Genomic DNA, 26104 nt, shown 5'->3' on the forward strand with positions numbered 1-26104 from the left:
CCAGAGATTCCAGACCCAGAGTCAAGGATTCAAGTGTAGGTAATTTATTTGGAAGGTGCAGGAACCATTGGTAGGGAATTGGGGAGAATGAGCTGGAAAGGGGAAAAGGCCAACAAAGGGATGTGTTATCAAGCAAGCTGATACTGTGGTGACTGGAGCTTAACCCCACTGGTGAACCCTGAGAAATAGTGGTGTAGAACACATGTGTCAGATTTATCCACCGTTCCCCCATCCCACCAGGGGAGGAAGTGGGGATATTTATGCACCACCTTGTGAGTGTCGGTGATTGAGGGCTGCTCCCATGAAGTGTGCTGGGCACACAGAGTAGATTCTCCAGCTTGGGAGAAAGCTCTCAGGCAAAGAGATGCAAATGCTGGCAGTCGGAAGTCCACCAGTGTGCACTGAAGTGGAAAGGCTTACGGATGTGGGCTGGGTACCAGCAACATCCACTGTGTTCCCTTAAAACAAAACAAAACATCCAATCCTCCCCCAGCGTTCCCCATATCATTAAACGTACCGCCATTTACTCAGCTTCTCATGCTAAAGACCTTACAATTTTCCTAGATATGATTTTTGGTTTTGTTTTGTTTTGTGTGTGTTTGTTCTTGCCGCACGTTCAGTCTATCCCCAAATCCTGTGAATTCCATTTTCAAAATATATCTGAATCCTACTACTTCTCACCATCTCCATCATCATCTTTCACTAGATTTCTTCTATAGCTTTCTAGTCTGAATTTTTATTTGTATTCTCATCCCCCATATGGTACCCAGAGTAATCTTTTTAAACTTAGATCACTTTACTCCCCATCACAAAACCATCCAGGGGCCCTTTTTACTCTTAGAATAAAATCTGAAGTCCTTACCGTGTTCTGCATGATCTGGCTCCTGGCTATATCCCTGACTTCAGTTTCTATCCACTCTCCTCCTCACTCACAGTGCTCCAGCCAGATTGGTTTTCTGGCTGCATTCCTACCTCAGGGCCTTTGCACTTGTTCTTTCAACATAGCAAACTATTCTGTATGTTCATGTCACTCAATCAGTTTCTTCAGATAGTTGCTCAAATGTCACCTTTGTAGTGAGCACTTTTTAAAATACCCTATCTAGAAAATAGACTTTTCTCACTCTGTTCTCGTAACCTGGTTTTATTTGTTTTTTTCCATAGCAGTGATCATGACCTGGCTGATTGTAGTTTATGTTTTTATTTATTGCCTATTCCTGAATTAGAATATAAGTGCTGTCAGTGGGGCGGACTCTGATTTGTTGCACTACTCCCAGCCTGGAGTAGCACCAACACATAGTAGGTATTCAATAAATATTTGCTGAACGAATGGATTAATAACTGTTTAATATCCTGCTGAGATCAGTCAAGAACTTTCAGAACAGACAGCAGAAATTACAAACCTTAATTTGATAACTGCCTGCCTGCATCTTTTCCCCGAGCTGTCTCTAATGAAAAACACACACTCTGGGGCTTCCCTGGTGGCGCAGCGGTTGAGAGTCCGCCTGCCGATGTAGGGGACACGGGTTCGTGCCCCGGTCCGGGAAGATCCCACACGCCGCGGAGCGGCTGGGCCCGTGAGCCATGGCCGCTGAGCCTGCGCGTCCGGAGCCTGTGCTCCGCAACGGGAGAGGCCACAACAGTGAGAGGCCCGCGTACCGCAAAAAAAAAAAAACGCACACACTCTTAGCAGAGTCAGTTGAAGGTCCTGGGGCTACTTCCAATATGTTCTTTCTTGACTCCATTGCAAATCACAACTTGTTCGTTTTTCTTTTTGTTTGACCCTCTGAGAACAATAGAGAGAAAATCAAGATACTCAGTGTGCTACACGTATGGTGATGGGGACAGAGTGTAGTCTTGTTCTTTAATAAACTAGAATGCGAAGTTGGTCATTTCGCCAAGTTCCTGGCGTGTAGTAGATGCACACTACATGTTGAGCGAATTGACGTTTCAACGTTCCCTTTGACGTTTCTGCTGCTTGTTCTGCAGAAAATATTTCATTTTAAGACCCACCCTCTTAAAGATGCCAGAAAGTGCGGGGACTTTCTTCATCACTGCCCCCCATCCCAGAAAACCCTTAACTTTAGCCACACCCGTCTCTTCTCATACATACCACCCCGTGGTCCCCAAAATAGTAGAGTCACTTCTACCTTTTGTGTGTAGTTTAAGACTATTTAATTTAGTCCATTATAAAAATAACGCAGGCTCATTTTAGAAAAGTGAATACATTTTTTTATAAAAGTGAAAGAGAAGAGGGAGAAAAATAACACATTCTATCACCCAGGGATAACCAGTGTTAATAGGTGGATGTATTTCCTTCCAGTGTTTTCTATGTATATTTTTGCACAATTTTAATATACTGTTTATCTCTCTTTTTTACTTAACATCATAACATAAGCATTTATTCGTAATATTCAACCCTTTGTGCACATCTTTTTATTTATCATTATTTTTTTTAATTAATTAATTTATTATTTTTGGCTGTGTTGGATCTTAGTTGCTGCTCACTGGCTTTCTCTAGTTGCGGCGAGTGGGGACTACTCCTCTTTGCAGTGCGGGGGCTTCTCATTGCAGTGGCTTCTCTTGTTGCAGAAAACGGGCTATAGGCATGCAGACTTCAGTAGTTGTGGCTCGTGGGCTCTAGAGCGCAGGCTCAGTAGTTGTAGCGCACGGGCTTAGTTCCTCCGCAGCATGTGGGATCTTCCCGGACCAGGTCTTGAACCCGTGTCCCCTGCATTGGCAGGCGGATTCTTAACCACTGCGCCACCAGGGCAGCCCCTGTGCACATCTTTTTAAATAGCTGTGCAGTATTACGTTTCCTTGTTGTAGACCATTTTGCTTGTTTTCTATTTTTCATTATAAGTAATGCTGGGATAAACATCCTTTGACTTGTATCTTTGCTGGCATTGCTGATTATTTCTTTGGGATAGAGTCCCAGAAAAAAAAAATCACTAGTTCTAAGGATACAAACTCTTAAGACATTTTGTAAGATTTCATTTTGATTTCTAAAACTGTTTGAACGTGACTTCCATAAAAGAGCTCCAGAAAAGCAGTTTGCTTCTCAGAATTTACTTCCAGTTTTGAAATGTTTCAGACCCAGGCTGTTTTAGCATTCAGTTTCAATGAGCACAGAAATCTTCTGTAGCCTTCTCCACTGCAGGCCTCTTCCCGCTCTAATAAAATGCAGCAAGAGCATTATAAAAATCGTTCTTTGGTAAACAGCCTCTTTTTGTGTTCTCAAGGATTGTTTTCTGAGGTCTTTCTGGTGGGTATTGTAGTCATGTCTAGAACTACATGTAGTATTTTTGCATGCCTGCTCGTGACGTCTTAAGGGTTTAGTTATGCTTTTATGTATTTTTCATTGCCAAAAGGAAGTCCAGATTTCATGGCAGTGAAACCCGCTTTTATAAGTCTGTCTGAGTCCAGCCTGAAAGGCCAGGACTCCCTTGGCAGGGACTGCTTTTGGTAACATCATAGGAGTAAGGAGTTCTCTCCCTAAGGCTGGGCCAGCCTGGAAAGGGCCTTGCCAAAGATGGACAGTTTATAAATGGAGAAAAGCCATGGCTTTCATAGACAGGATGGGTAGGCATTATATAATATCACGATATCCAGGAGACATAATATCTGGAAGAGCCAAGGGTTCTAGGATGGTTTGGAAAGTTATGGTACAGCCATCTACATAATCTCATGCACGCAACCTTATTAAACAGAATGAACCCAACATCTCTGTATTGACCCGAAAAGATGTCCAGGCTCTTTTGTTAATTCTAAGCAGTAAGTTGTAGAGAAATATATATGGTTTGATCCCATATTTGCAAATAAAGGCAAAAATTGGGTTCCGGGTAATCTTTTTTTTTTTTTTTTTTTTTTTTTTTTGCGGTATGCAGGCCTCTCACTGTTGTGGCCTCTCCCGTTGCGGAGCACAGGCTCTGGACGCGCAGGCTCAGCGACCATGGCTCACAGGCCCAGCCGCTCCACGGCAGGTGGGATCTTCCCGGACCGGGGCACGAACCTGTGTCCCCTGCATCGGCAGGCGGACTCTCAACCACTGCACCACCAGGGAAGCCCTCCGGGTAATCTTTAATATCTACATGAACCAAAAGAAATAATTGGAGGGACACACATGAGACTGTTGGTAACTGGCTACTCAGGAATGTGGAATTGGGTCATAGAAGAATGAGGAAACCTCTGCTTTACACAACTCAACTGAATAGTGTATTACAAAGAGCAGGTATTACTTTTATAACTTAAAAAAAATGATGAAAGCTAAAGAAAGAAAAAAAAAAAACACTGGAGAGGAATGGAATGAGAAGGGAAGTTCATTCAGGAACTAGTTGACAGGTAGGCGCTGTGCAGGGTTGGGATCCCCCTCTTGGCGAGATAGGTGCAGCCCCATTAGAAGGGCCAGGCTTCCCAGCAAACTGGGGCTGGGTGGGCCGTGTCCTTCCGCTGGCAGCTGTTAGAGAATCGACGGTGTTGGCATTCACCTGCGATATCACACTTGGAAAGGCTTCTGGAAAAAATAATCGGAATGATCCAGACAGAAGCAGGAGTTGCTATCCTTCCTCTGGAGGCTTGAGGGAGGGTGTCTAGGAGCAGAGAGGCAAACAGCCATTAAAAGCCCCAGAAAGGAAAAGATTGATTCAGCCTCAGCCTCCTAGCGCACTTCCTAGCCATCTGTGAGACGGGCCCCAGGCTTTGAACTGGAGACAGTGCCCAAGCCTTTTATTAACCTTCTTCCCTCGGGAGCCGGAGACGAGGTGTGTGTCTTTGAAGAGTGGTGGCTCAGAAGCGACACGGCTTTCAAACATGATTTGTTTTATATTCTATTTGTGAATTAGGGTGTGTTTACAGTGAAAAAATGATTTAGACGACGACCAGTCCGCTGGAAATATAAAGGGATAATTGAATCTCCAAGTCTATTAAAGCATCGAGTGGCAACTCTGGGAGTTGGCAAGTGCCTGGCACCCTGCAGTAAGCGCCTGGCCAATTGTTACCATCAGAATCTCTGTCACCCCCAGGTCTGCCACCAACTTGCTCTGTTTCCCTGGGCCAATCAGTTCATTTCTGTGGTCCCCCTGTTTCTCCCATGCCAGCGGGGCCCTTGACAGTCAGTAACTCCAGCGAAGCCCGAAAACGCAACACAAGCCGTGCAAAGGCAATGCCAGTGATCAAACTCACCCACCCCGATTGCTCTGTAGAAGGATAATATCATTTCACTGGAGACTGCTCTCCGTAAGTGGGCTTTTTTTTTTTCTCTGAAGAGCCTGGAATCTGTTCCTCAGGGCTGCTAAAACTGGCCTTGTTCTGCGGTCTGATCCGCTGGCCGACCTGTGTCTACATTACTAAAACTGGCCAGAGTCCCTGGCACCGACCCGCCACGTGGACCGCCAAATCGCAAGGCCCTTTCTTTTGATCAAATAGCATCGCACGTGCTGCCATCCAGAAAATGAAAGCATTCACAGTGGCACAGCGTCCAGCTTCTCTCTGTGGCCTTTTGAAACAATTTTGTGACCAGGGAGTGGCAAGAAACAAAGGTCTTTCTATCCGATCTGCTCACCAGGCCGGCGTCAGATTGTGCGGGAGCCTGCACCCCTCTTTCCCTGGTACCATCGGATTGTTATCAGTGCGCCTGTCTCCTCTCTTTGAGTAGGACGAGGCAGGCAGGCAGGCAGGCAGAGGAATATATTTCAACTGCCCTTGACTCTGTTTATAATCACCAACATGAAAGGAAGGGAAAGAGATTGAGTTTATAGGACTGGCTCTTTGTGTAGCCTAATTTATCTCTCTCCAGCAGCAGTGGGCTGAGCAGGTTTCCTTTTTGTTTCCAATGCGGGAAACTGAAATATGAATCTATGTTGATGAGAGAATAAAGGAATTGAAAGAGGCATAAATCTTATCTTCTCGCAACCCTAGAAGATCAGCTCTTTGTGACGAAGGGGATTATACTTCTGTAATTAACTGCTTTGCAGCTCCTGCTGGTGGCTCAGGGCTGAATAATAGCACCCAGGGTAGTTGGATAAAAGGCGGGCAGGCGGGTGCAGCCACGGATCATGAACAATGGTCTCAGGGCTTGACATCCTTTCCCAGTGCCCTGCTCGCAGAGAGTCAAGCCAGGAGATATTTGTCCCCTGTCTAGCAACACTCACAGCAAAGAGAATAGAATTCCAGAACAAATATCTAAAGCTCATAGAGACCTGTTCCTCTGTAGGCTGGTAGCTGCCATGAGGTACCTTGAAGACCTACGCCAGGTTTTACACCCTTTATGTTCCCACCAGTGCCCGGGACCTGTTAGGTGCTGACTAAAGCTTGGTGAAGGTGACTGCCCCTTTCCCGCTGTGGGATTTGGGGAAAGTTGTCTAATTTCTCTGATCTTCCATATACCATCCACAAAATGCAAGGGGTCTTGTAGAGTTTGGGGGAAGAAGCATTCAGATCATGATAAACAAATTACTTACCACATCGCCTGGCACATATGGCAGGTGATCAATAAATGCTAGCTATTATTATTACATTGTGGAATACAAATGCGTGGCGAACTCATCACTGTTTACGAGTGACTTATCATGCAAGGCACCATACGTACCTTGGCACCTGAAAGCCTCACATCGTCCTTGTCAGGTAAGCAGGATCCTTCCCCCCATTTCACTGATGACAAAACAAGCTCAGACTGGAACAGTGACCTGCTCGAGGTAAAGGGCAGTAGAGGAGACTGGAAGTCGGGTCTTCTGTCCTGGGCCCCTCCCCTCCCCTCAGCACCAGCCTCCCAGGCCCTCAGCCTGTTCCTCAACAGGTTTGTCTGCCCGTCACTCTCCAGACCTCACCACCCCAGGATCAAACCTCTGGGCCATCTTTTTGCTTCCTTTTTTCCTCCCTGCCGCATACTCGTGTCACTGAGTCCTAGAGATTCTTGAGATGTTTCCAGAACTTCCCCCTACTCAATCCTGCTGCCACTTGTGCTGGCCCAGCACCTGATCTCTTGACAACCAGGCTTCCTACAGCGAGCAGGCTCTTGAGTGGTGTCTAAGGGAGGGCGAAGCTCCCTTCCCATCACCCCCCACACCAGTGCCAGGTGAGTGGTCCCAACCTCCACTTCCCTGTCCTTCCCTGCGAGGGATCAGCGCCCACAGCGTCAGTTCCACCTTCCTTTCCTGGGATGCAAGGCCCTTCAGCTGACCCACCTGAATTTGTCTCTTCTCACTCGCAGTGAGAACCCCCTGCTCCGGCCGAGCCTGCCTTCGTGTCCATCAGGTAGGCACCCCACGGCCTCTCTGAGGGCTCAATGGATTAGGTCCTTGATAAGGATGCAGATGCCCCAGAGAGGATGCTCCATTCAATGCATAGTCAGTGCTTGACAGAGCCATGGAACAGAGATCATCTCTTCCATCCACCCACGCGTTCTACAGATGGACCTTGAGGCCCAGTGGCTTAGCCAAAGCCACACAGTGAATGAGTTTCAGAGCCAAGTCTCACACCTAGGTCTTCTAGCTTAGAATTCAGTGCTCCTCCGTGAGACCAATGGACTGTATTGCCCTCAATGTGATGGCAGCCACTGGCCAGGGTGATGGCGGGGGCACCTGAACTCAGTCTACACGTGGGCGGTGGACCTGTGTGATTCACCAAAGGGACAGCCTGATGAGGGAAAATGACTGAGTTAGTCCCTGGGGCAGGGCTGTGGTGGGCAGGATCTGGGGGGTGGGGGAGACAGGGTTGGAGACTGAAATTTAGGGAGATTGTCATGGAAATCAGCGATTGTAAGGCAGGTGAAAATGCAGCTGTATACTAGTCCGGCAGTGTGCTATGGGAACGTAGCAATTAACTTCTCTACTCCGATGGGAGATGGGGTCCAGGAGGGCTTTGGGGAAGAAGCGGCCTGTGACTTGGGTCTGAAGAAGCAGGAGGAGGATGTTCAGTGGCTGTCAGGGGCCAGGCGTTCTGCATTGAGGGAGCAGCATGGACAGAGGCAGGGAGGCCGGACAGCCTGGGCTGTACGTGGGGAGTAGCACAGCGGGCAGCAAGGGAACCTGGAAAAAAGCAGAGGAACCGGAATTGAAGTTCTGACTCTGCAACTAGTCTGACCAGCTCAGGATCTGGACAAGTCACTTTATCTTTCTGGATCTTAGTTTCCTTATATGTGAAACAGGCATAACGATATTATCTGTTTCCTGAGGGTTATAGTGAGGATGAACCAAAACAGTGAAGCACCAAATATAGGGCCTGGCACATAGTAGGTGCTCAACAAAAGGCCCAGTATGGCCGGAGGGTAGGTCCTGTTGGAACACAGGGACAAGCAGGGGTTTGGGCAATGCTGTATGTTTTCTTTTGCCTTCCAGTGGGCCCTTTCCCCTCCTTCCAGGAGCTCCCCAGCTGGCCTGGGAGGGCTGCTTGCCCGCTTAGAGTTGCCAGGATGTTTGGCCATTCCCGGGTCCAGAACAATCTTCTGGTTCTGTCATCATCCTTAAAGTCTTTCCAGCCTGAACACAACTGGGGCTAGCGTTCCAGGTCTGGTCATGTTTGCTGGCAGAGCCCGTGTTTGGGAGCGACAACTCTGTTTAGGTAGAAACAGACACTGAAAACAGCTGCTGGTTTCTCTGCCTTGGTAAACACGGGGTAAACCCTGCCACTCCGGGCTTTGCGAGGGGACAGGGAGCACAAGGCAGGCCCTACTCACAGCGTCCTGTGGGGTAGGGGAAGGCCATCTTTTCAGCCAGTGTGCCAGCCTCCTCAGGCTGGGGCCAGGTTTAGGGGTGGGGGTGGGAGGAGTTAGAGACCCTTCCTGCCCTCTTGGCCTCTAGGTGTCAGAGGACTCTCCAGGCACTTCCTGCCATTTAATGTCTGTGGGACTTCAGGTCAATTTTTCAACCTCTCTGGATGGGCCAGTCAGCAAAGGCAATTCCTGGCATGTCCCCGTATGCTGTTCCTCTTTAGTGCGTGGTGGCCAAACTTACCTATGCATCAGAATCACCTGGGTGAGGCTAATTAAACATTCAGATACCCAGGCCCTGCCCCAGACTTACTGAGTCAGAATCCCTGAGGTCAGGGCCCAGGAACCTGCATTTTAATGACCTCTCCAGGTGATTCTGGTACAGGCATCCCAGGAACTATACCTCCATAATCTCTGTCTGAATTCCACCAGGTTCCCTGGGGAACCAGGAGAAAGAGATAGTTAGAAGGAGGGGCTGACAGGTGATGTCAACACACCACTCCTCTTCACACGTACATCTGCAGTTATGCTTTTTTTGGCGTTGGCGTAGAAACAGAAGCTCTTAGATGTATGTCTCCTTAGAACAGATGCCATTAGCGTTCTAGGATATAAAAGAGTGATACCCCATCCATTAGACTTACCCCATTTCCAGTCCATCCACCCTTCGTCCATCCATCCATCCATCCATCCATCCATCCATCCATCCATCCATCCATCCATCACTTTTTTAGTACCTGCCTGTTCTGTGCCTGGCTCTGGCTGGGCTTTGGAGACACAGGGAAGAGTAAGATCTGGTTCCTGGCCAGAATTCCCCATCTAGATAAATAGACACACAAATCATCCTAATATAGGGGGATCCCTCCCATGAGCAATGTCTCAAGTAGGTACAGGGGTGGCACAAGGCAGGAATGATGGATCCCACGGGCATGGAGGATGGGTCAGAGACGGCCTCACAAGGCAGCAGCTTGTGAGTCGGTCATGAAAGGGAGTGGGAGTTTGCCAGATGGAGAGGCTGTGTGTGAGGGTGTGTAGGAAGGTAGGTGACTCCTATGAATGAAGCCCCTTCACATCCATTATGAGAGCAGAGGCCTCTCTTTGGGCTCCATGGAGCCCACATTCTGATGCTCATCTGCAGCTGCCTCCTCAGTCTCATCTTCTGGCCCTTCAGAGTGAGAAGGAACCACTCTGTAGTGTGTGTTGCAGGCTCATGGCAGCTATCTCTTACACAGAGCAGTTGTTGTGGAATTAACAGGCAAACAGCCATCTGAGTTGAGAGGCATGGGATGCTTCAGAGCCTGTGTTCAGGTCCTAGCTCTGCCTGCAACTCACTAGGTAACTGAGGGCAGGTCTCTGAGCCTCAGTTTCCCTGTCTCTAAGATGGAAGGTTGGCTTCCAGTTCTGCCAGTTTCTGCCTGGAACACGGCCCCGACACCCTGGCATCAATACACTTGTTAGCAATGACCTTTCTTCCCACTCCAAGCTCATCTGTCTCAGCATATCAGCAACACAACATCTTGAAGGATTAGTGTTTTGGATTTGAGCCCCCAGCATATATTCCCTGCAGTCCAGAAGTGGTTTGGCAGGGAAAATGCAAGGTGGATGTATGCCTGAAGGTGGCGCTGTGGCTCCAGTTGCGGCGCTGCTCTCTGGAGCAGATCTGTGTTTTCAGAGCACCTGTGCAAACTGTGCCCGGTTGATGGCAGGTTCTCTTCTTTCATGGAGCCCTCACAGTCCAGCATACCCTGCTCATTTGAAAGAAGCAGCCAGGCCAGCTCACTCGGGCCTCCCCACCTCCTGGGCTCCTTCACACATCTTCAAATCTCTCTGTTTCCCTGTGGGTCCTCCCTTCAGGAGAGGAGGAGGAAAGCCTATTGTGAATGGCTTGTGGGCGGAGCAGGGGTCTGCGCCGGTGTTTTTCTGGTGCTCATTGCAGGCACGAAGCCCTTGGTGTGGAGCTGCTGTGGGGTATGTGACATGATTTGTTGTGTTTGGGTCACAGCCTCCTTGACCCGCATCCCGACCCCCGACAGTGGATTTCCCCCGGGGTAATGATATTTTGAAAGCACTCCATACTCTTCCCGCTGCTGCTCCATTCATTTGGGTTCGCTTTTTAGCTGAGCCACTGAATAACGAATCCAGTGGGAGAAAATGATGGGGGAAAGAGGAGAGCGCTGACATTTATAAAGTGCTCGCTGGGTGCCCAGCACCTCCACAAAATAACTACAGCCGCGAATTTTATACTTTCAGCTGCATCACCCTTTCCTCCAACCAAATTCACAAGCCAAACCTGCCACTTAAACCGGACACACCGGGGAGCTGCTCCAGTGGGGCGGGTGGGGCGCCAATGGGCCCTGCCCCTCACCTCCGCATCCTTTCCCTTCCTCCCTCCCAGCAGCCCCTCTGGTGCTTCCACCAAAGCTGGATCTAAAGCACTGTGCACCTTAATCTGTATATAACTCTTAAGAGGAAATAGTCCCCTCATTTTTCAGATGTAAAAGCTGTGGCCCAGAAGAGTGAGGTGATTTGCCAGAATCCCATGATCAATAAAAGGCAGACAGCCAGGCTGTGGGCCCAGGCATGCCTGACTCTAAAGCCCCCAACTCTGCCTGGAAGACACTGAGAGCTCTGCTGCCCAAGGAGGGGCAGGAAGGGGCGGTGGCTCACCCCCCCGCCCCCGCGGTGGACAGAGGACCAGTCCAGATACACCAGACGTGGTTGATGACAGATATCTGGTAAAATGCCTGCAAAGAAAGAACCCAGATAGGACAGGAGGACCGTGGAAGATGGGAAACACGTGTGGGGTGGGTTCTGTGACACCAGGGACATGATCGTTCAGCCCCCAGGCACACTCCAGCTTGGCTGACTTCAGAAGACACCAACCGGCCATGTGCTAGACATTCAGAGTCAAGCTTTCCAGGCCCTGATCAGGCTGTTTTGTTCCAGGGCCGCCAGGATTGGGGGCGGTAAAATATGAACTGAATCTCTGTTCCTGCTTTGCAGGTGGAGGGGAGATTGTGGAAGAATAGCAAGATGCTTAAAAAAGAACAAAATGTGAAGTCATGTGTTTGCTTGCAAGTTTTGGTTTGCTCGGAATCTTGTAAGGAGCATGGATTTGGAGTCAGAAATCTATGGGTTCCAAGGCCATCTCTACCCGTTTGACCTAACTTCTCTGAGTCTCAGTCGCCGCCTTTGTAAAACGACATCACCAACAGTGCCTGTGTCTCTCCGGGCTTCTCTGGGGGGATCACGTGAGCTCTCGAGTGGGGAAGCATCAAATCCGGGGTGTACAAAGTAAACAGTGGTTCTCTCCCTGCTGTCCTAACTCTTCTCAAAGCCCGTTGAATTGATGGTATGTCCTAAATGGATGTGCTTCCAAGGGGCACTTAACAGATGGGTTATCATTTCTGATTGTGGTCAACTGGCTGAAACACTCACTTTTTCACCTTATTATGTGAGATGTGACACTGATCCTCAAAAGTGTCAACATAGAGCCTCAGAGAGCTCAGGATGGTTGAATCCAACTCCTTCATTTTAGGGAGTGGGAAAATGACTTACCCAAGGTCACCCATTGGGTTAGCGGCAGAGCTGGGGCTGGAACCCAAATCTGTTGACTCTCAGCCCACTGCTCTGTCATCCCAGGTGAGAAGGAAGGTCCGCAGGGTGCTCTCTTGATCCCTTCTGGTCCATGATTCCTACATCTGTGAGGAGAATAGAGGGAGAGTTTCACCAAGGAAGACCCACTGTGTTCCACGAACCCCATCATGTGGGGTCATGTGTTGGGGGTGAATGGGGCCTCCATTATGGGACTGAGATATGAGGAGCCAGGACCAGTCCTGTCATCAACCAGAGTCAGAGGTGGAGCAGGCTCCTACCACAGGTGTAAGGAGATTGTCCAACTTGGAGTTGGTTCCATCTCTGCCTCTTACCAGCTGTGTGACCTGGGCAGGGAATTTCTCTCTTTGAGCCTGTCCCGATCTGAGAACCAAGGAGAATAAAAGCATATACCTCATAGGTTATGGTTAAGATTAAACAAGTTAATATAATAATAATAATAATAATAATAATAATAATAATAGCCAACAGTTAGGGAACATGTACTATGTGCCAGGTTGAGTTCTAAACTCTTTATATGTATTTGCTCATTTAATCTTCGTAACAAGTTGTATTTCACTACTGAGGAAAAAGACTCAGAATGGTTAAGCGGAGTCCAAGGACATATAGTTGGAGAGGGCAGAGCCAGGTTTTGAGCCCAGATGGACTGGCTCTGGCATCCCACTATCTTAACCACTCTGCCCCTTGGCCTCTCAATTTAGGCAAAGCCCAGTGCTTAGCATGTAGGTCTCCAGAAAAGTCCATCCCTCCCTCCCTCTCTTTTCCCGTCCTCCTCACCCACCCCCTTCTTGTTCCCAAGAGTGGGTGGGTTCCAAAAGCAGTATGCTCTGGTTTCTCAGACATCGGAAGTCCACCCAACTTAACCATTTCACCTTGAATAACTTTTCTTCTCTGTTTTGTTGTTGGTTTTGCTTTTTACATTTTTCTGTTGCTTAATCAAAAGCACAGCTGAACTGCCAGCAAAGCAAATCTCTTGATCCTGTGCTCCTGGGCACCAGGTGAGCCTCTGCTCAGCTAAGCTCCCAGTGCCAGTCAGCCAAGGGGCATGATTGCCTGGCTCCTACTTGCACGCATGTGTGCTAACTCCCAGCCCACAGCCAGCTTCCTGAATACGAACAACCAATTTGGGAAAAAATACGCCTTCTTGTTTGTGGGTTTCTGGCGACATTCGTTCAAGTTCCTGGTTAATATAGAAACCTTGTCAAGATGTCCAAATACTCTTCTTAGCACAGAAACTTGTCTTACCACCCGTATCCACATAGCCCCAAAGAGCAGACGGTCCCAAGCGACAGGAAAGGCTCAGCCACTGAGTCTTCCTGAACCCCGACTGCCCTGAGGCTCTGGTTCCCTTCCAGCTACTTGCAGGCCATGGGCCCATAGAGGATATAACAAGGAAATAGAAAAGAGTGCTGAGTGAGACCAAGCTGCATTGTGAATAAAGGCAAATCAGGACAATGGAGAATCTGGCCAAGCTGTTTAAAGGCCCAAATGTATTGCTTTTTCCAGTGGCCCAAAGGAAAAGCAGTCTGCCTTGGGGATCTGGATCCCCTACTGTCACGGCTGGAAGGGCAAGATCAGAGACTCCAGTGGACTGGATGCTAAGGTTGGGTCTCGGACCTGCCTCTGAGCCTGCAATGCCAGCGTCAACATTTGTGTTTATACAAACGGTTAGCAGAGCCCCCAGTGCCCTCTTGTCTTCCCATCTCTGCTTGTTGAAACCCTGCCCGTACTTTGGGACCCCTCTCCAATGCCAGCACTTCCAGAAAGACTTAGAATCAACCCTTTTTCTCCCTTGTACCTCTCGTCATAGCCTCATCTCTGACCACCTTCTACCTGGCATTATGGCATCTTATACACCTGCCTTCATTTCGGAGATGCTCATTGAACTGTAATTACATGGCAGAACCAGAGCTAGTCACTGGTGATGAGAAAGATACAATCCCTGTATTACTTAAAGAGCTCACATGCTCACAGTCTAGCTGAGACAGACAAGTCAACGCATAATTAAAAACAGTGTGGAGGTATGTGCAGACTGCCTTGAATGCCGAGAGGCCAGGCCATCTGCCTGGTGTAGGGACGGGGGTGGGGGAGATCCCGGAAGACTTCCCAGAAGCGATGATGATGCCTGGCTTACCTCTTAAACAGTGGGCTCCACAAAAGGGCAAGGGGATAAGGAAGAGGGAGAAATCTAGGGGGTGGAACAGCACATGCAAAAGCAGGGAGGTGCAGGAGAGCAGGTGAGGGAACCCCAATGAGCTTAGATGGCTGGAGTGGAGAGTGCCCTGGGCAGTGGCAGGAGGTGGGATCGAGCAAGTGGGTAGCTGTCAGATAACAGAGGACCTAGTAAGCGCTGCTTAGCAGTCTGGGCTTTATCCTGCAGATAGTGGAGCACCATGGAAAGGGTTTTAGGAGGCATGGACCTGGACAGATCTGTGTTTTAAAAAGACCACTTGGGCTATTGAGTGAAAATGGATGGGTGCAAGGCAACAGGTGAAGCAGGGAGACCAGGTAGAAGGTGGTAGCATTAGTCCGGGTAAGAAGTGATGGCTTAGACTAGGTGGTAGCAGTGGAGAGATGAGAAGTAGAAGGATTCTAGGTCAGTCTAGGAGGTAGAGTCGGCAGGACACAGTTGTTGGCAGAATGGGGGAGGGAGAGAAGCAAATCGGGGATGACTCCCAGAATCTCAGCGCCATCGGCCAGGTAGAAGATGAGGTCTGGGGAGGAAGGATGGCATTTAGTTTAGGGAACGCAGACCTGAGGAGCCAGGGGATACCACCAGGCGCCTGTAACAGCCCCTTCCTGCTATTTCCCCTTCTCCCCAGGCTGCCCTCTCTGTGGATCTTTCTCAGACTTACCGCCTACACTTACGTTCAAGGGGTAGCCTGAAGTTGGGCTAATGTTGTTCACCTCCGGGTGCCAGAGACATTTGTAAAACGTTACCAGATAGATGCACCCCTGCTGAAGGTGTTCTAGCTGGACCCCAAGGTGCCATGCCTCTCTGGGGTGTTTGTATCAACACTTCAAAAAGAAATCCAGGAGAAGAAGGACATAAAAGGTAGAATGCCAGGGTTGTCAGGAGGGAGATTTTGCAGGAGTCCTTCTCCGGGGTCTGAGAACACACTTGCTGGGCTTGGGGGACCAGCCAGGCCTGGGGCCCTCCTTCCCGCATCTTTTCCTATTTGGCCCCTTGTCCAGCTCTGCAACCTTCACATCAAGCCTGCACCACCAGCTTCGAACCAGGAAGGTTCTTCCTCCTTTCTGGGCCTGCATCCTTTTTCATAAAGTGGCGGAGTTCCGCTCTTTTTCTTCCCCTCCACCCATTTTTCTTCTTCCTTCCTTGGTGGTTAAGGACAAAGGCTTTGGAATCAGGCTGATTTGGGTGTGAATTTCAGTTCTTTCACTTTCTACCTGGGTGTTACTTTACCAGGGCCTTAGTCTCCTCATCTGTAAAATGGGCACAGGAATAGTACATACTGCGTATTATTACTGTCCATATTCAACGGGATGGTGCTTGGAGAGCTCTGAGCTCAGTGCCTGGGACCCACTGGGTGCTCAAAACCTGCTAAGGTCATGGTCATCATGTCATCACGATTCCCCTCTTTCCTCTCTTCCTCCCTGATATCCTTTGCAAATACTCCCAATATAGGGGACCCACTGGCCTGGGCTGCCGGCTATCCAGTCTGGAGGCAGAGGGCTGGACTGGATGACCCCCTAGGTCTCTTTGATTTGGGAGTCTGGGATCTCAGAGACTTGGGAACATTCTCTGTGAACTTTCCTCACCTCGATTCTCGGGGTGATTTGGGAGCTGGCCTCTGTGGGTCTCTGTCTCTATCTAGTTTTTCTAAGTTCTCTGGAGGCTCCCTCCCTGCATCCCCCACCTTTTGCATCCCCTCCTGTGTCTGGACAGGTTAAGGCATGCGCTCTCAATCAGCTGTCCCAGCCCACCTGCCGGCTCCCCAATTACTGGGTTTCTGGCTTGGCTTCACTCTGCATTTCCCGAGAATGTTCTGAGGAACTTCATATAATCTCCCTGCCTGCCAGCACTCTGCGTTTCTAAAACCGACTTCAGAGCAGAGGGAAATGGTTTTGGCAGAATGAGCTTTCGCATTCTCTGTGCCGCCTCTATGCCTGGCAGTTCCTGGTGCCCAGGGAGCTCGGCTCTGTGGGATGCCTCTGTTGATTGCCTTGGTCTGTCGCCCTGTGTTTCAGTCATGATTCTCCAGAGAAACAGAGCCAACAGGGTGTGTGTGTATGTGTGTATATATATATTACACCACCAGGTATTGTGGTTGGTGTGTGTGTGTGTATAGACATATATGTATGTACCTATACTAGATTTATTTAAAGGAATTGGCTCACACGATTATGATGGCGGGTAAGTCCAAAATCTACAGGATGGGTCAATAGGCTAGAGACCAAGAGAAGAGCCAATGATGTGATTCAAGTTTGAAGGCTGTCTGCTACAGAATTCCCTCTGGCTTGAGGGAAGTCACTTTTGTTCTATTCAGGTCTTCACCTGATTGGATGAGGCCCACCCACATTATGGAGGGCAATCTGCTCAAAATCCACTAACTTAAAAAACATAAATATCATCTGAAAATATGTTCACAGAAACATCCAGAATGATGTTGGACCCCATATCTGGGCACCATGGCCCAGCCAAGTTGACACATATAATTAACCACCACCCCCTGTTATTGGCAAACATACCAGAGAAATAGTCCAGGTCTCAGGGATGCCTCTCCCCACCCTGTATATATTACAGACCAGGTTCCTGCTTCCCTAGAGGATCATGATGGAAAGGGACCGACAACCAGGCGTAAACTCTGCCTCAGCCACTCAACACCCCTTGGCCTGCAGCAGATCAGGCCAGGGGCTGAAGGCCTGAGGGGCTGAGGGGCTGAGTGGGAGACACTGAGCATCTCTATACTGTGAATTGGGGGAAGGGGTTTAGGGATGTTGCTGCCCCCATGACCTCATAGAAGTGACCTTCAAACCTGGTTGCATATCGGAATCACCTTAAAATGCAGATTCCCAGACCTCACTATCAAGGGAAATGCCTGATTCAAAAGACCAGGGCCTCTGACTTTTTAGCCAGTACTTAATGTATTGCCATAGAAAATATCATAATGAGAGTAGAGTTATGAGCATCTCCTGAGGCCAGACATTCTCATCATCTCCAGTGAGGCACCTGGTCCAACTCATAATTTCATGCTGACTCAACTTTTTGCCATCTCACTTGAATGACTCCTGTGATAGAGATCTTATTCCCATCAAGGGAGCCCCTTGTGTTTTAATAGAAAACACGTGAAGTCTGGCTTCCCATACCTTCCAGCTGCTGGTCCTCGCTCCAGCTCTTAGAACCAGAAGGAATCTGTCTAATTGCTCATCCACTGGAGAGCCCTTGAGGTATTGATGACAGTTCTCATGTCCTGCTGTGTCTTCTCTGGGTGAAAAATACCCAGCTCCCTCACCAGGCAGTGTCTCTCTCAGTGTGAGGTCCCAAGAGTGGACCCTGCTCAGACCACTGTTTGGCCCCTGCAAGGCCTAGCAGAATAATCACCTCCCTCCTCTGGACACTACACCCCCATTAATGTGACCTTTGTGTTAGCCTCTCGTGTTGGCCCCATCATGCTGTGGATGGAATCCTCCAAGTCTGGGCCCCTAGCCTGGATCCTTATCCTCCTCCACTTGACTTAACTGCTCCAGTGGAGAAAAGAGCTTCCTCAAGGGCCTGAGGACCCCAGAACCTTCTCTTCCATTTTGAAAAACACAAATTACAAGATGTTCTCCGGGCATCTGAGAGCATAGGGTTTGCTGCCCCTTTGGACTGGCCACCTCTGAGGCCAATTCTAGGGCCCTTCATAAAGGAGACAGCACAGTGTAGTAGAAAGCTCATAGCTTTGGGCCAGGTGGGCTTAGGTTCAAATCCCAGCTCTACCAGCTGTGGGACTTGGGGCAACTAAGCCTCAGTTCCTTCACCTGCAAATAGTACCTGCCTCTTAGGGCTGTGCTGAGAATTCCAGATAAAGTGTCAGAGCAGCTCACCCAGGGCCTGGCACGTGTAGGTGTTGTAAGTCTGAGTTCTCATCTCCTCTTGAAGAACTTAGTTCTCTTCTCCTTCCTTCTTTCCCCATCAGATCCCCCAGTTCTAGCCCCTAATGCTGAAGAGTCTTATTAAGTAAGCAGACCAGAGGCTCCAGGCAAATCTTGGGGCTTTGGGCACATGGTCCCATGGGAAGGGACAATGCTCTTCCTTTCCTCTGATCTTGCTCCCTCATCTCAGACCTGAGAAGGGCGACCAGGAAGCCGCTCTAGAGCCCCTTCCAGCTCTGCCCATCAGGTCTCCCCACCAGCCTTCCAGTCCTTTGGGACCCCAAGCCCTGGAAGGGAGTGGGGCAGATGTGAAAAGATCATCTCACAAGCTCCCTAAGACAAGGGAGGACCATTCCTCTTGCCACTCAGCCCAGATCCATACCCTCATTCAGCCCTCAGGCATCCACCAGCCCCTCCTCTGTGGGAAGGCACAGGGACACGGAGATGGGAAATAAAGGATCTTTCACCTCAAAATACTAACAGGCTAGCAGGATGGACAGACAAGGAAGCAGGTAACTGTAACCCAGGTTGAAAGGAGCTATACTAGAGACAGAACACACAGAAAGTGCAGGGGAGCTTGAAAGACGGGTGGGGCTTTTCCTGGTGGATGGCGGGTTGGGGGTGGGGGGGCAGCCACTCTAGGCCAAGGGCACGGCATGGGCAAAGGCCCAGAGATTGGAAAGACCAATCAGTTTGGAATGACCTAAGAGTTCAGCAAAGCTTGAGCAAGTGGCTGGACGACAAGAGTGGAGGCAGGGAGGCCAGTTGGGAGTCTACTGTGGTGACCCAGACTGGAGGCCACAGGGACATGAACTAGGCCAGTACCTTGGTCTATACGAGGCATTTGGGACCACAAAGACCAGCCAGATGTGGATCGCCCTCTCCAGAGAGACATCCATGCGACCATTCACTCATCAGTCAGTGTTAATGGAGCACGGATACTGTGCCACGCTGTGTTACAGTAGGGAACTTTCCAGGAGAAAGAAAAGGCCTGTACCCCAGGGTATTCGTTTTCTAGGACTACTCTAAGAAAGTAACGTGAACTGAATGGATTAAAACAACATAAATGTATCCTCTCACTGTTCACGAGGCTGGAAATCTAAAATCAACGTGTACACTGGAGTCCTTGTAAATCAGCCATACTTCAATTAAAAATAAAATAAAATAAAATAAAATAAAATCAAGGTGTCAGCAGAGCCATGCTCCCTCCGAGACTCTGGGTAGAATCCTACCCTGCCTCTTCCTAGCTTCCGGTGGAGGCTGTGAGATCCTTGGCTTGCAGCTGCATCGGTCCAGTCTCTGCGTCTGTTGTCACGTGGCGCTCTCCGTGTGTGTCTGTTGCTCTGTCTCTCCTCTTTTTCTTATAAAGACGCCAGTCATACTGGATTAGGCCCTCCGCCCAAACTGAATATGACCTCTTCTTAATTAACTCCATCTGCCGAGACCCAATTTCCAAATAAGGTCACATTTACAGGAACCAGGGGTTAGGATTTCAATATGCATCTTTTTGAGAGGGGACACAGTTCAACCCACAACACCAAGGAACCACAACGTACTGTGACAGCTGCCTTAGATGAGTTGAGGACGGGCTGTGGGAAATCAGGCTAAAGACAGCTCTCAGCAAGCAGGGGAATCCAGGGTGGCTTCCCGGAGGAGGCAGCCTTTCATCCATGTATTGATAGGTAGGAATTTCTTTTTTTTTTTTTGGTCTGCGTTGGGTCTTTGTTGCTGCGCACAGGCGTTCTCTAGTTGTGGTGAGTGGGGGCTACTCTTTGTTGCGGTGCACAGGCTTCTCGTTGTGGTGGCTTCTCTTGTTGCGGCGCACAGGCTCTAGGGCACGTGGGCTTCAGCAGTTGTGGCACGTGAGCTCTGTAGTTGTGGCTTGCGGGCTCTAGAGCGCAGACTCAGTAGTTGTGGCGCATGGGCTTAGTTGCTCCGCGGCATGTGGGATCTTCCCCGACCAGGGCACCCGTGTCCCCTGCATTGGCAGGTGGATTCTTAACCACTGCGCCACCAAGGAAGTCCTGATCGGTAGGATTTAGACATGCAGCTATGGAGAAAGAAAGGCATTCCAGGCAGAGGGGGATGCAGGAGTGAAAGCACAGAGGAGGGAATTGCAGGGCAGTAATGATGTCACTCCAGTTACACCCAGGCCTCTTTCTGACCCTTCTGCCTGCCCCCCACATCTTGTTTACCCCAAACTGACTCCAGCTCCATCCCATCTCACTCTTGGCTTTGCTGGGGTTTGGAAGAAAACTGCTGCCCGGGATCATCATGACATCCCTATTCAAGTCCAAACCTGGATTTGTTTTTCCTGAGCTGCAGTTAAGGAAAAAAAAAAAGCAAAAAAACTCTATTTACCAAGCAACAAACCAGTAGGAAATTATAACCTTTTAAAATAAATATGTATCTAATTATAGGAAAGCACAGTTTACTTTTGCAGCACTGTCAGGATTTCCCCTGTGAGCCAAGTCTGCAGATAATGTTCCAACCCCCATGCCCCTGCCCACATCTCGCTGGGCATTAGCCTCAGAAATACCATCTTGGCTCGCCTCTCAGCAAGCAGTGAGCCACGCGGTACTGAAATGCCCTGAGCAGGCTTGAGAGGAACCCGGGTCCCCTTTTGGAGCCAGGGGCCTGGCCCCTTGATTAGCTCCCAACCACAAAGCCACAATCACCTACTCCGCCACCCCAGCCCGTCTGGCCTGCCCACAGGTCTCTGCCCAGAACGCATGTCTGTGGTTGGCAGTTTTCCCCCTTACAGAAAAGTCTGGAGTCGCAGGGAGCGCAAGATTGAGCCGTCTTGGGGGAGGAGCTCACACCAGAGCTGGTCCCAGGCGATGCACTAGGCATTCCCTCTGGGCCCGCGTGCCTTTCGTCTTTAAGTCCACAAACAGTTATTGAGCATAGAATGCCGTGCCGTGTCCACACATGCCATAAATAAAGTCTGCAGAATGCCGAGGGGAACAGCATATTAGCTGATGTGTCGTAACTGTTACTATTTATGAATAGCTTGCAACTACCACTCCACCCGTGGATCCTGGAATTTGTTCCTTCTTTCAGCAAATATTTACTAAGCACCTATTATGTACCAGGTGCTGCTATACACCTGGCTCACTTCCTCAACTCTTTCAAGTCTTTGCTAACATGTCACCTTCTCACTGGGGTCTCCTCTGTCTGCCGTCTTTAATACTGTCCCCCTCCTACCCCACTCCGGGCTCGCCCACCCGCCCTTACTCTGCTCGACTTTCTCCCCAGCACTTACCACTTTCTAATATATTAGGTGATTTACCTTTTGTCTATTGTTTTTGTCTGTTCTCCCACTTAGAAAGTAAGCTCTCCAGGGCAGGGGCGGGGTGGGCTGGGGTGTCTTGTTTTTGTTCACTGCCATAGCCCCACTAGGTCTAGGCTTGGCACATAGTAGATGCTTAGTTGGCATTGGTTGAATTGAACTAAGATCATTGTTTTTGGAGGCGGACAAATCAGATTCAATTCCCACTCCAGGCTGTGTGACATTGGGCTCTAAAGTAGAGCATCCATGGGGATCTAAGGAGGTGTGAGGCCTGCGGAGCCCAGAACGCTGCCTGGCACACAGACACATCTCAGTTACTGGTAGGCAGGCTTCTGAGGGTCAGGTTCGGAGTGGGAAGTTCATGGTTCACGGAGGCCTTATATGTCGGGGAGGCCTGGGTTTGAATTCTGCTGCTGCCATTTCCTAGCTCCGTGACCTTAAGCAAATCACTTAACCTCTCTGAGCCTCAGTTTCCTGTTTGTAAAATGGGGCTCAGACAGCACTCCTGCCACCTCAGAGAGTCACTGTGACATGGCATGGGGTTGTGTCCATAAAGCAAGGCACAGTAACTGGCACAGAGCAGGCATTCAGGCCCACTGGTTCCCCTTTAACTTCTTCCAGAGGGACTGTGGGAAGCCGGGGAGCAGGGGCCTGGGGCAAGGGCAGGGCCACTCGGTCAGGCAGAAGAGGGGCCATTGGCCCTCTGCCCCCTGCCCATCCGTTCCCTCTTGTCCCCTCGCGGTTACCCAGCCTGGACCTGCAGGATGTGCTCCACACCGATGTTTCCACCCCCCCATCTCAGCCCCACAACCTAGGCTCCGCCGAGGTACCCTCTCTCTGCTCACTTTGGCACTAATGGGCCCTATATGCTTCCAGAATGAGAGGATGGCTTCCGCCACAGGGCCCACAGCAAGTCCCAGAGGAAGAGGGGTCTCCTGGGGAATGGAGGGTTCCCCCAAGATTTGGGATGGGGGGGTCCCTTCCAGAGGGCTCTGGATGCCTTTGCACCTAAGGGCAGAGGAGGACGGGGAGGGGCTGTTGTTCATCTCTGCAGCCGCCAGTCAAGGAAGGGGGTGGGGCTTGGGCTGGATGGGATTCAGAACAGGCAGGTAGCCATGGCAACCTTCCCTGACACTCCAAAATGGGAGATGCCCCTCTACCTTCTGTGTCTAGGCAGAGGCCCAGAGAGGGCCAGGAGGCCGAGGTCAGCCACTGCTCCCACCTTACTGACCTAAAGGGGTTGTCTGTTTGGAGGACGGTCTGGCCTCCCCATTACTAGCGCAGAGTCAGGGTGAGGCCTGATGCTTGAACATGAGGCCCCTCAGCAGGCACGGGGAGCGGCAGGGGAGGTGACATCACTGCACATGCTGTAGGAGAGCTGGGAACTTATCTACAATCCTAAAGGTGGCACTTCCACCCAAGGCAGGGAGGTGCCAGTCACCACATGGGCCTGTCTGGCTTCTCCGTCACAGCTGCCTGCTGGGTACTGACTTGAAAATATCCCAGAGCAGCCCTACTCTGGAGATGATGTGTTCCAGAGTTCAGGACCCTCTTTGGGCGATGGCAGGAAGTAACAGAGGCCAGGACAGTAGATGCACATGGGACAGTAGATTGAGCGTATTGAGCATTCGAGGTCTGGTGGGGGAGACACGGGCTTCCCGTCTGCCTCTGGGCAGCCTGGGTTGAACGTCAAAGCACCAGGTTCACCCTGGGGGTGCTACCACGTACTGAGCTCCTCTGCTGGGCACTCTGCTGGGCACTTTGCCTGCACTATCTCAGCCAGCCCCAGAACAGCCCGAGGACGGTGCTGCCAGGAGCCCCATTCTGCAGCCAGTGAGGCTTAGTGAGGCCCGGCCACTTCCCCAGGGCACACCCAAGTGGCAGAGCAGTGTTTAAAGCCCGCTCAGCCCACCTCCCAAACCCACTGTACAAGTGAAGGAATCAAGGCCAGGGGAGGCCAAGGCCACCCACTAGTCAATATCAGAGCTGTCAGGATTCTGAAGCCAGGATCCCTAACCTGGGGTCTGTGAACTTGGGTGGGAAAGAAATACAACTTTATGTTCACACACCTCTAACTGAAATTTAGCATTTCCTTCAAGGAGACAGGGAGGCAGGCAAAAACGGGGCCCGTATTACCGTCAGCCCCATCTGGCAGCTCTGTCTTTGCTGGATCATGAGACCCTCCTTGGAGGGTCCTGAGGAAACTTGTCCAGTCTCACAGACAATACCCTTATAAGCGGGGGAAGTCTCTCCACTTCACAAAGAGCCAGTGTCTTTACTGGTCCCCAGGACGTCCCTGAGGGATTGGGACCAGGAGCCCCTACTACAGGCAAGGAGACTGAAGCTGACAGACCTTAACAGCCAGTCACAGAGTTAGAAAGTGGTCAAGTCTGGTCATGCATTCATTCCACAAACATTTCATCAACGCTCACTTGGTGCCATCGACATCCCACTCCTGGTAGCTGAAGATCCCAGGTCACCTGCTTCGGGAGCCAGAGCCCCTTGAGAGAAGCTCCTGCGGGCAGGAACTCTTTCCAAAGCCTCTCCCGTTTGCTCTGCTGTGTACTTCCCACCACGGCTATGTGAGGTGTACCGGGTGGGGCCGTTTCCTTCCATTTACAGATGATGACACTGAGGCCCAGAGAGGCCAAGTGCCTCGCTTGCCTGGGGTCACACAGCAAGTGCATGGCAGAGTCCGGACTAAAACCTGGGCCTTCTGGAACCCACATGGGCGCTCTGCAGAACACCAGCCACTTGATTAGTCTCATTCTACAGATTCTGGTTTTTTTAAAGACCTTCAGAGAAGTCTTTTTCCCCGCCCACCCTCCTGGGCATTCTCAGCGCCCGCCCCCCCCACCACCCATCACTGCAGGATTCTGAGCATCTCTCTGCCCTCATCCTCTGCAGGCTCTCACTCCGCTGGTAAGGGCCCTGCCTGAGAGGGGAGGCATGGTCACGGAAGGGGTTAAAATCCCCAGAGTCTCTTATAAATATTTCATGAAAAATATCTGCTGAGATAACCTCAGACTGTTGATGTCGACATTATTGCACCTGCACATTTTAATTGGTCTGAGAGAGCTGGCCCATAATTGGTGCCTGGAAATCGGCACAAACCTGACTTGGTTGTAAAAGGGAAGAGTGGGTTCTCCAGAGAACTGGGCGTTTAACTCCTGCATGGCCGGGGGATGGGGAAGGGCGGGGGAGAGCTGGACAGGGAGAGGAAGAGAGAGGCAGGCCTCCCCCGAATGTGCCAAGCCCCCAGACTAGTCCAAGCTTCTCACTCTGCTGAGCTCAGGAGGAAAAGGAAAGATGAGCCAGGGGTTAGGAGCCCAGGCTGGGGGCAGGGTGTCTTACCCTCTTCTGTGCCATGATCCCTGTGACTGTTTGGTCAAGGCTGTGGGCTCTTTCTCAGATCAATGTTTTTAAAAGTATAAAATATTCATGATTACAAAACAAGCCAATTTTATCTGTTTTTTAAAAAAAGTTATCAAACAATTTTAAATTGGGCAATAACAATGTATGTGCTTCTTTATTAATGCAGTACATGATAAGACCTAACATCAGGTGTCATAACCACTGTACTTTCAAAGCAGTAATGAGCACGGACGATATTTCAGGATACCTGCCTCAAGTGTAGCGTGACATGAAAATATCTGTGATTTTGACTGGTGACAAAGTCAGAGGTGCTGTTACTATAACTGGTATGTTGCTTACCATTCGCACTTGAAAGAAATGCTCAATTTCAGTTAGAGGTAAGTGAACATAAAGTTGTATTTCTTTCCCACCCAAGTTCACAGACCCCAAGTTAGGGATCCTGGCCTCAGAATCCTGACAGCTATGATATTGACAAGTGGGTGGCCTTGGCCTCCCCTGGCCTTGGTTTCTTCATTTGCCCTTGGGTAGCGTCCTCCCACGCTGACTCTGGCATGGCTGTGACTTGTTTTGGCCAATGAAACAGCAGCGACCTGGACCCAAGCAGGGCTTGAAAAAGCACTTGTATTTCCCTGTCCCTCTTGCTCCTCTGCCTTTGTCATACGAATGTGCTCGGCTAGCTTGCTGGAAGGATTTGAGAGACCTGTGGAGAAGCATCAAGGCATCCCAGATCCGCCTACAGCCAAGGACAGCAGGGTCCTCTCCCAACCTGCGCCTCACCACAGAGAACAGAAGAGTCCCCAGCCAAACTGTAGATTGTGAGCAGTAACAAACGGCTATCGCTTTAAGCCACTAATTTGGGGGATGGTTTGTTACGCGGTGACAGCTAACTGATACAGTGATCATATCTGCCCCACAGCCACTTTGATCTTTGCACTCTCCTTGAAGAGATAGAGCAGCACCTGGTGTCCTCTTCCCTGTGGGTCACCAGGGCCATTATCCAATCAGAGAGACACTTTGCCTAGTGGTGG

The 26104-nt window shown here is 50.1% G+C and overlaps 1 long non-coding RNA gene across 2 annotated transcripts in view; it reads right to left on the reverse strand.

Moving 5' to 3' along the window:
• Nucleotides 1-2035: 2035 nt before the first annotated feature.
• The window catches only part of LOC308620996, a 33742-nt gene continuing 9673 nt past the window's right edge, over nt 2036-26104 (reverse strand). The window contains exons 2-4 of one of the 2 annotated variants that reach the window (XR_014016367.1): nt 12257-12399; nt 7179-8021; nt 2036-6680 (exon numbers count right to left, since the gene is read on the reverse strand). This is a non-coding gene — a long non-coding RNA (uncharacterized lncRNA). Of the gene's footprint in view, nt 8022-12256; nt 12400-26104 lie in introns of both variants that reach the window. The other variant, XR_014016368.1, reaches the window with a different exon arrangement.

This window comes from Mesoplodon bidens (assembly GCF_964165515.1).
Source record: "Mesoplodon bidens genome assembly, chromosome: 7".
NCBI classification, from domain to species: Eukaryota; Metazoa; Chordata; class Mammalia; order Artiodactyla; family Ziphiidae; genus Mesoplodon; species Mesoplodon bidens.